Raw genomic sequence first — 11,410 nt, forward strand, 5'->3', positions numbered from 1 at the left:
GTGTGGAAAAATGTGTTACTTTTAGTAAAAAGGGAAACGACTCTATTAGTATGAAACGTACCAAAATGACAACATGTCTCTATTATTATAGAACGGAGGGTATATAATACTAATATCAAATGATAACTCACTGACATCATTAAATTTATTAAAAATATATAAAACTCAAATATTATGATAGTAGGTGTTAACTAAATAAATAATACTACTACTATTAACACCATCTAACTTGGTTCAATGAAAATTTAATAAAGATGGACTTGAAGAGGATATCGCGGAAGAAAACCCTACATATAGTGTAGTTACAGTTGCATGAAATGTGGTGGTGTTCGATGATACGTGTAGTACTGGATTGGGCCACCTCACCTTTGGGACTTGGATTACTCTACAGCTGGTCTATTAATTTATAATCATATTTATCACCATTTATGATTGAGGTTTTTGTTTTTTGTTTTTTCATAACAAATTCGCTATCGCAGCCGTCAATATAAAATTTGTCCAACTGTAGTAATACGATCATCGATATCATTTTCCATCACTAACTCAATTTTAAACAAGGGACAGTTTTCGATATATTTTGCTCCCTATCCGATCCGTTTGTGCAAACATATACATGTATTTATTAATAAAAAAATATTCATAGGAGCAAGAAGATTGTAGCTAACCTATGTACATGGTATTCCAGACTGATGCCATTTTGTCACGAAAATCAAATGTTTAGTGATAAAACTGGATACTTTAGGTTCGGCTAATTGAATCTCGAATGCATCCAAATACACTTACCCTTGATTGCACGTATATACACATTGACTTGCCAACAAATTAAATACTCTATAAACAAAATAAGAAGTTGTACAGCCGATTTGGTCTTATTAGATGGTTTCTTCAATGTTTTTTCATGAAAAGTTGAAGAATCATACATATAGGTTGAGTTGAAAATATAGATGTTACACCATTTGAGTGTTTTTCTTCATGAGCCTATCTATTCAAGAAATCATATTCCTTGAAAATATTATTTTCATGATAGTGAAAATCTAAATATTTGTAATTCAATCTCACATTATACAGTTGAACTCATAGCATTCAATGATCTTTAGTAGTATTTCAACTAACTTTATTGAAAAGTGGGTAACCATCATAATACATTGATTATATGAACTTAAAGTAATAATATAATTAGAGATAAGTCAAATCTAATAATTATTTTTTTATTCACTTAATCCTGGAACAAGTTTGTTCATATAGAGTTGGAGACTATATATATAGCTAGTATACTAGTACTACTTACTTCTATGTCAATCAACTGAAAATAAATTACATTTACGAAAGCCAGAATTTCATTTGTACTAGTAAGGCTAAGTTGCATCAACGTGGTCCTTATCATTTCCATTTTTAAATAATCTAAATTTCCGTGATTTGCATCAAATGCCAAAAAAAATGAATTAAATACGCGCACAAGTTAGACTCCAATTCTAATGTAGTAAGAAATAACCATATCAATCCTTTTTTTTTTTTTACCATATCAATCCTTGTTCATGTAGTGTGGCCTCTAATGGAGTAGTTACTTTCCATAAAAAAGTAAATTAAAATGAAACGTTTAAACGATAATTTGTGTAAAATATATAAAGACTCCCTCCGTCAATAGGAGTCCCGGTCACTTTTGCGCACTCGTTTTGTAAAAATGATAATAAATAGTTAAAGTGGAGAAATGGTAAAGTAAAAAAGAGAATAATGTAGAGAAGACTATTCTCAACATTGTTCTCTCTTAATTTACCATTTCTCTACTTTAACTATTTATTATAATTTTTGTAAAATGAGTGCGCAAAAGTGACCGGAACTTCTAATGGCGGACGAATAGGAGGGAGTATGAGTTATGGCATCGATTTAATACAAGTTCATAAATCATATGTATACGGATCGTGAAAAGGGAATACTAATGATAAGGCTAATTTCATGCATCGGTATGTGCAAAATAATGTTATAATTTGCTGGGTCTAACATGTTTCCTGAGCCAAGTGTGTGAAGAAAATTGCTAGATCGAGGAAGTTATGGAGGAGATGGTCTAGCAGGAGAATGGAACGAAATGAGCAGGAATTACGAGGAAATTGGCGTGATAAAGGAAGTCTACAGCTGAGGGCAACAAAGTCATTATCAATACCTCGCTGGACCCACTAAAACGCCTATAAATAGAGAGGAGCATGCAGCGCAAGAGACATAGTTTTTTCACTCTTCTTAGCTCATATTTTACACACTTGGGAATAGTTCTGGGGATAATAGTGATAGGGGGGGTACTTTCTAAAGATTTCGTGTTTGGTAACACCGTCCTAGTGAGGGCGAAGATACAATTGCTTTTAATTTCAACTGTTTTTTTGCTAGTTTCCACCGTCGAACTTCACTTTTGGGAGTCGACTTTGATGTTGATGATGTTTAACTGTTTTTACGTTCACGGATCTGAGTTTAGCTATTTAATTTCAAGTTATTTTGCTTAGATCTCTCTGCTGTTAGCGTAATTCTTAAATTGCTATGTCGATCTCTGTTTATTTCATTATTGAGGTGTTTGATGTGGAATTTGGTGACAGATCTGTGGTTGATTGAGTGTTCGGAGCTTAAATTTGTGAATCTGACGTGATGGAGAATTTCTCTGTTTGGAGTTCATGTCGGACGCTTGGATCCGGAGTGGATTTAGCGTCCGAAGTTGGTTTTGGCGTGTGAAAGAAACAGTAGTTGATAGACTTGTTTTATTTCCTTTTGTTTTCTATTTCACTTCGTCTAGGTATGCAGATCTGTTAAGTTCTTCGTTATTTATGCATAGATTTGATTTCAAGTTGGTAGCCCTGTTTTTGATTTGCTTATGTGTTTTCTCAAGAAGTTTTATGCGAATTTGGTTGTAGAAGACGATGTCACTGTCAGTTAGTACGAGAGTTAGTTATTCTGCCACTTTCCAGTCGTACTCTGCTTTTTCTTAGATGTGGTCCCACCGTAGAATTATCTCCTAGGTCTAGCTGTTAGGTTAAGTTTCTTTCTAATATTCACAAGTCAAGTTAATTTTAATTTTCCTCAACCCAAGAAAATGCGTGGCAGCAAAATACTCCCAAATCCTTGATTACGAGTCTTACGCATCCTTCTCTGTGGGATCGATCCCTACTTCCTTATACTAGGTTTAGTAAAGTGGTTGAGGGTTTTTTTGAAGCGGGGAAGTACTTGTGTGTCCGACGACCGGGATTCCGCACAACCTACGAGTTCCTAGACCAAGTGATCTAGTGGACTTGCTGGATCTGGGGAACCTGCCTTATTTGAATATCGCAACACTGCACACACACTACACTTGTATTGTCTCATAAAACAAGGAGCTTCAAGTGGCGCCGTTTCCGGTGATGGATGGCGTTTGCTGTTATTAAGGATTTGGTGTAAATATTCTAATTTTTGTTATTTTCTTTCTTCCTGACAGTTTATGAAAGCGGGCTTCCAATCTGGAAGTTGGGCAAGTTCATCTGGATCAGGGAGTGGCCAGTACGAGTGGCGAATCAAGGAATCTACATCTACCATCACTATTAGATCAGGATTGAGAACGGAAGATCCATTCCCGTTCGAGTCAGAAAGTGAAAAGGAGTGGAATTCATCGATAGAGGAGAATCCAGGGACATCAACCGAACCAGAGCATTCCGAGACCGAGGAGGAGAAGGACCCAGATATGGCTCATCTACTAGACCCCGATCCGGAAATAGGGTCGCTCACCGCACATCTTGACGGTGAACCCGCTCATGCTATAGTCTCGAACCCACGACGGAGGTCGATCGACATCAAGACAAATGTGCTTGGAGTTCTACCTACTTTCTCTGGGCGTAGGAATGAATGCTCTTATGAATTTCTGAATGAGTTCAGTAAACTATGCAGCATTCGAAGCGACCCAACGAGGCAACGAGAAGAGGACTACCGTCTTCGAGCAATTCCGTTTGCTCTCAAAGGGGAGGCGAATACTTGGCTGCTGAGGCTTCCACCGGACTCGATCAACACGTGGAAGGATTTTAAACTGGAATTTTTGGATTACTTTTTTCCATCTAACAAGACGAATGCCTTGAAGAAGGAGATTCAGGAGTGCAAACAAGAATAAGATGAGTCTCTAAGTTCTTATTGGTCCCGCTTCAAGGGGCTGCTGGATGCTTGTCCAAACCACAGGATGATAGAAGCGAAGACTTACTATTTGTTCTATGAAGGTGCAAACCCTGAATCAAAGGACTTGATGAACTCCTCGAGCGGGGGAAATTTTACTAAGAACAAAGCAAGTGAAGTCAGGAAAACGCTGGGGAGATTGATTGAGGCAAAGAAGGCCTATGATAACCCGCGAAGCATATTGAGGAGAGGATCAGCTAATGCAGTGATGGATCAAGAAGACAAGAAGGTGGAAGATAGGATCGATCCCTACTTCCTTATACTAGGTTTAGTAAAGTGGTTGAGGGTTTTTTTTGAAGCGGGGAAGTACTTGTGTGTCCGACGACCGGGATTCCGCACAACCTACGAGTTCCTAGACCAAGTGATCTAGTGGACTTGCTGGATCTGGGAAACCTGCTTTATTTGAATATCGCAACACTGCACACACACTACACTTGTACTGTCTCATAAAACAAGGAGCTTCAACTAACAAATGCAATTTGAGACAATTCTAGATTCTAATTTCTACCAAATGCTGAGGTGAGAATGGATAAATCGCATCTCGCACGGTCGATTGTGTTAATTCACCTAGAGATTTACATTTGCAAATTTACTAAACTGTTTAACGATTTAAACCTGAAGTTTGATATGGAGATGGGTATTCAAAAGAGTATTGATAAATTAACAAAATTTGTATATACAAAATTGGACATTTAAGGTATTTTATATTTTAAAATGTATTGTATTACATATCTATCCTTTTATTGATTATTTAGGAAAGATTAAGTTTCTCATAATCGATATTTATGTATTTAAGGAATGATTAGTAATTGATTATGTATACTAACCATTACATAATTTTTTCTTCCATTAACAAAAATGAGGATATTTTTTCAGCATTTTATAAAAATTTAAACTCTCCCCTACAAATTAGCTAGATTCATATGATTCATGATTTCATAATTTTCGGATGAATATTTTGATTAGAAATAAATTAAAATAAATTTAATTAAAAATTTATAATACTTTTAGTAAGATATTATAGTTTCACTTCAAATTTGCAAAATACTACTACTATAGAAGGATTCCAAGTTGACTTACATTCTAAAATGGAGAATTTTATTTAATATTCAAATAATAATATAAAAGTTTATATCCTCTCCGTCCCTAAAGAGTATGAACTTTAAGTTTAGCACGGGTTATAATGTATTATTGGCAAAGTAAAAGAGAGATAAATAGAGAATTTTTTTTTTTAAGTATTGTTAGTGGAGAATGAGTCCCACCTCATTAGAGAGAAGAGAATTTCCAAAATTGGAATGTTCATAGTCAACAACACTCTTAAAATGACATTGTTCATTATGTAGTGAATATAGTTCATTATTTACTCCAGCAAGTTTTTATCGAATAACAAAAAAAATTCCAATTTTTTTTTTAAAAGATTTAAAATAATAATAATTTTTTTTAAAATTTTTTTAAAAAAATAAAAAATAAATTAAAAAAGTTTTTATTTAATAAAATATTAAATAAATTCTAAATTAATCATAACCATAAGATTAAGAAATATGAGTGGCCCAAATTTGGTGTCTAGTTCGGTCTTTAAGAAGGGTTCGACATTAATCACAACTCTCCTTATTTCTTTTGTTTTGGGCCTCATATTAGTTAATGAGATGGGCTAGTGGTGTAAGCATTTTTTTATTTGGGCCACTAATTAAATTAAAGTAGGTGTGAGGAATCTAATTAAATCATGGGCCTTACTATATTATGGATTTAATAATTAATGGTCCGCAATTTATTTCCACGAGGATAAGTCTGAATTTTCTTTCCGGAATTTAGAATGAGAGCTCAAATGATTAATTTTATGAAATTGTGATGCTTTAACGATGAATAGACCTCGAGCCAAATTTTTAGTACTTAAATGAATGGCTTAGGAGGAAACACCCTCAAGTTAAGCGAATAATTTTTTCCCAATTTAATTAAATCTACTGATTTAATTAATATTCATGAATTCTAGAACTCTTCTAGAAAAATTAGAGGAAGAATAAAATGATCACGCACTTAGGATGCATTCATGTTTAAGCTCTGGACCCAAGAACCTTCTTTCAAGACTTTTTCTAGAATGATAGTACTAGATTAGAATATGACTAAAATGTTAAAACTTAAAGAATCCCAACACCTCGACTCGTCACGTTCAACCGCAACAATGAGGTAAACTCGTATCTCTTTCAAAATATTTCAGATATGAGAATTTTTGAAAAATTATTTCAAATTTCAAAGGGGAATATTGTATCTCTTTCAGTTACTTAGATACTAAGCTTGTTATGCAAAATTTGATTATATGCATTAGATGCCAACATGCTATATTGTTATACATGCTCAAAAAAAAACGTGAGGTGTGAGACCATGACTAGTACATGCCAACATAGAGTACCAAGGAAGTATATACTAGCACTTTTGAACTTAGTTGTAAGTTGAAAATTATAACATCACTTTCCCGAGTGATGGGACAAGCGAAGATTTTGGTTCGAACTCGAACTTAACTTAATGATTACAATTCCCTATCGCTTTCCATGAACGATAAGAACACTGAGAATACGAAAATAAGTGGCATACGATTTGGAATTTGAGACATGGAGATATGCTAAGCGGTGTGTCCCTATAACTACGATCGTACCAAGCAAGCTAATAAAATATTCCAATCTCTCATTTTTAAGTCACAAGTGGTGATGCATCATAGGAATGCCTCTTTATAACAAGTCGAGGGCACGCGAGAGCTATGAGATTTCATGACTTGCTAAGAAAATTACGGAGATTTCACCCCCAACTGTAATACTAGTTGTTTTAATGCGATGAATCTCAATTTAGAACTTAGGATTTTCTATAACGATCCTATCATGCTCAGACTCTGGAGGGACGAATAGAGGAGTGTCACCTTCGTAGTCACAGTAGACGATTAAAATCAACAGTACTTGCTTGGATTCTGAACCTCCTTAACAAATGCCCTTGTCTATTTTAGACCTTGGTTTGAGTCGTATTTTTACAAGTAATAAGTCGCTATCATTTTTCTTCAACGAAAGTGGTGACTCACTTTCAAATCCTAAATTCAGAAGAACTCATATGTTCTCAATTATCTTTGTGGGTTGTTGTCTCCTACGCCCCATCATTTATAAGATCAATATCTTGGTTTCTTTAACTCTCACGATATAACTTCATCCTTAAGTTGCTTATTGTTCAGACATTTCTCCTCAGAGAATGGCACAAAAAGTGGAACTTTTGTTCACCCCCTTATTTGGCAACCATATTGTGACTATTTCGTTCTTATATGGGTGAATTTGTTTTGCCCAGTTCCACTACATGCATTGTTTCTAGCTCATGGTTTCTTTCTGAAACACTGAGTTAAGGCTAGTGTATTGCATATCCCTTGATGTATTGGACCTATTTGATCGTTCCAAAAAGTTTCTTTCACCTTGGTTGCCTCTAACCAAACTTGCGAACCCATTGACTTGATTCCACAATATCACATTAGAATGTCGTTAAACCATGATAAACATTGATTCGTGGCAATTGCCTGTATTTCTAAACTCTTCCATGACTGATAAACTCGGGCTTTGACATGTTTGCTTACCCCTACTACTATTTTGCATTATAAACTTTTTCTTCAGGCGTTTATGATTTCTTTTTAGGCCTACGAGACAAATGCAGAATCATTTATAAGTCATACTATCTCTTTTTTGGCACTATAATTAACAATCATAACCACTACGAAGCACTTCACGTACACTATTTGTAAGTCTTGCACCTATTTTTCTCTTTTTCTTATTTTAATTTTTTTATTTAATAGTAGTAATTACATTAATTTGTGAATAAATGGAACAACTTATTTTATTAAAATAACTAAAAATATGAAAATGTTGGAGGGAAATTGAAGAAGCAGATAATAGTGATGTGAATAAAGTCGGACGAATCGAAAGTGCTTATTTGTAGATGAGCGTGGGACTAAAATATACGTAGCAAAAATCGTGCAATAGATATGCTTAAACAGGCAGATTTTTTTTTAAAATTTTTGATCAAATTTCCATTTTCATTTATTTTTAGAAGTACTCTGGATATAGTTTTAGCACACTCATTCGGCGTACAACGCACGCACCACAATAATGGGCCAAGGAGTGCATGTCCCGGACATTGGCGCGTGTCGTAAAGTGCTTATACATTCTGTGGCTTGTAAACACCACATATAAGTTCAGTCTAAATTGCGAATATGAGTAGTTATTAAGACAAAATTAGGATATTTTAGAAAAGAATTCCGCTTATAGTAAAACTGAAATGATGTAATTAGCGGGTTTTCGGTTTGCAAAATTATATCCGAGATTAAATTTGTAGTGTATTTGGTTCATGAGTTTCAACTCCATAACTCAATCCTAGATGAATAATCATGGGATAATTAGTCATAGCTAACCCCCTATGACTAAAATAATCTCACAACTCAATTCTATATTATATCTTGGTATTATTTTATCTCGGAAATCAAACACCACCTTAGAGTATTATATAAATGGTCTCCAACCTTGCTGTGGCACTCATTTTTTGATGTTACTAAAAGCTTTAATTTTTTTTTAATAATTATCTCGTTGGTCCAATTTGATATTAGAATATGTCTTTGCGCATGTGCATGTGCATGTACCGAAAGAAGCTTCTCTTTTATGTCTCAGCTAGTATTAATACTCGAGTTATGCACGAGATATAAGAATTTCAAATAATAAATATAAAATATAATAAATATATAGAAAATATGAATTGAATATTTAAAAAAATAGTAATGTACTTATCTTGTCTCACTTAAAATGAAGAATTTAGTACTCCCCAGTGAATGAAACATTTATACAATTTTAATTTATAATTCAAGTGGAGTAAAAACTATAAAATTAATGACAAAAATAAGATATGTGACTAATGATCAAAGAGTATGAATTAATCAGAATAAGAAATACAAATAAAGAAAATATGTGTTACTCCCTCCGTCCCAGTTTTATAGTCACATTTTTCCATAAAAGTTCGTCCCATATTTATAGTCACATTTAAAATTTTCCATATTTGGACATAAAATTTTACCCTATTATTCACTAAAATTACACTCAAATGTCATTATCAACACAAAAATAAACCAAAACAAAATTAAAAAACCAAAAAAGTCAAAAAGGGACCCACCTTCAACCAACTCACTTAATTTATTACACACTCCATCATCTCACTTCATTTATTACACACTCCACCATCTCACTCCTCCATCTTACTTCATTTATTACACACTTCACTATATCACTTCATTAATTACACACTCCACCAATTCCTTAAAACCCGTACCATAACTAAATGTGACTATAAATCTGGGACGGAGGGAGTACTAAAGATGTTTATTGAAAGTTCTATGCAAGTCATTAATCCAAATAAAAGATAAATTAATATACTCTCTCCGTCCCCCAAATTTTGTCACCATTTGACCCGGCACGGGTTTTAAGAAATGTAATAGAAAGTGGGTTGAAAAAGTTAGTGGCATGTGAGTCCTACTTTTATATATTAGTTTTAAAATAAAATGTGAGTGGGAATGAGTTAGTGGAATGTGGGGTTCACTATTAAAAATGGTAAAAGTGAAAGGTGATAAATTTTTAGGGACGAACGAAAAAGGAAATATGTGACAAATTTTCAGGGACGGAGGGAGTATAAATTTAATAGCTTAATTTATAAAAAAATATATGGAATATTAAACATATCCACATTAAATATATGAATAATTTAAATTTTTGTGTTCCCACCACAGCAGGGAGTGCTGTGCTCTCACAGCTGGATATTTTATTTATAAAATAAAATGTTAAAACATTGATTAAGTGTTTTTTATAAATGTGCTGTGAGAGCACAACACTCCCTGCTGTGGTGGAAGTACAGTAGGGGATCCATTCTCTATCGGCAAGAGGTGAGCACATAGTTACAAAACAAGTAAAAAAAGACAAAACAACAAATCAATAGAATTTGGAGCATCACACCCACCAAGCTAAAAAAATGCCACTCTGGAGTCCCCTTGCCCCAAATTATTATCAACAACTATAGATTATTTTGTGAGATTTGTCTCACCGAAAGTAATTGTGACATGGATGGTGGTAGGAATAAAAGGGTGGTGACAATAACTAGAGATACATGTAATAAAGTAATGTAAACATTGAAAGAGCCGACATTGTCACGTATACTTATAAGATCAATTATACACATATTGTTTTTCAAAATACACTCCCTCAGTCCCTTTTTTTTCAAAATACACTTCCTCAGTCCCCAAAGAATGTACATTTGGTTCGGCACGAGTTTTAATACATAATTAGAAAAGTAAAAGAGAGATGGAATAAAAAGAGTTTTTAAAATAATGTTAGTGGATAATAGATCCTACCTTATTAGAGAGAAATGAGTTTCCAAAATTAGATCCTATCTTATTAGAGAGAAAAAGTATTTTTCGGGTACAGATGGAGTAAAAAAATTCAAAATGACTAATCATGAATAATGACAAATACTGAAGACAAGTTAATTTGTGGTTTATGTAAAAAATTTAATTTGACCATAAGAGATTTTTCTATTAAAAAGTATGTGTGAAACAAGTATTTTATTAGAAAGTACGTGTGAAACCAAAAAATAAAGTGTGCAAGTTATAATTAAAGGTGTGTATTTTAAAAAATTGGGCAAACGTGAAATAAAGTATAGTACATAGTAAAAAGTAGTTTTCAAGTGTGAAATGAGAGATAGAAATGTAAATGAGTTACGAGTTCAAGGAGGTGCGTCAGCCGTCTATACTAACAGCATCCACATCGGTACGAAAAAAGCTGTCTGTTCGTCCTTGCCAACGGTAAGGACGAGCTCGTCCGCCAATGCAGCTTGTCCGTCCTTGCCAGCGGCAGGGCGGTGCTCTTAAATAAGAGCACGTCCGTGCCGCTGAGCAGGCTGACGTGGCGGCACGCGATTGGCCAACGACAATTTTGTTTTTTTTTTTTGTTTTTTTTTAAAACTTCGATTTTAATTTAAAAAAATCATTTTTAAATAAAAAAAATTATTTTCACACTTCTCAATAAATTATATCCGTTTTCTACACACTTTTAATTTATTTTTTAATTTTTTTCCCAAAAAATTCACATTTTAATTATGTATTTTTATTTTTTACGATTTTAATTATGTAATTTTTATTTTTTAGGATTTAATTATGTAATTTTTATATTTTAATGTATTTTTA

Source organism: Salvia hispanica, chromosome 4, assembly GCF_023119035.1.
Source record: "Salvia hispanica cultivar TCC Black 2014 chromosome 4, UniMelb_Shisp_WGS_1.0, whole genome shotgun sequence".
NCBI classification, from domain to species: domain Eukaryota; kingdom Viridiplantae; phylum Streptophyta; class Magnoliopsida; order Lamiales; family Lamiaceae; genus Salvia; species Salvia hispanica.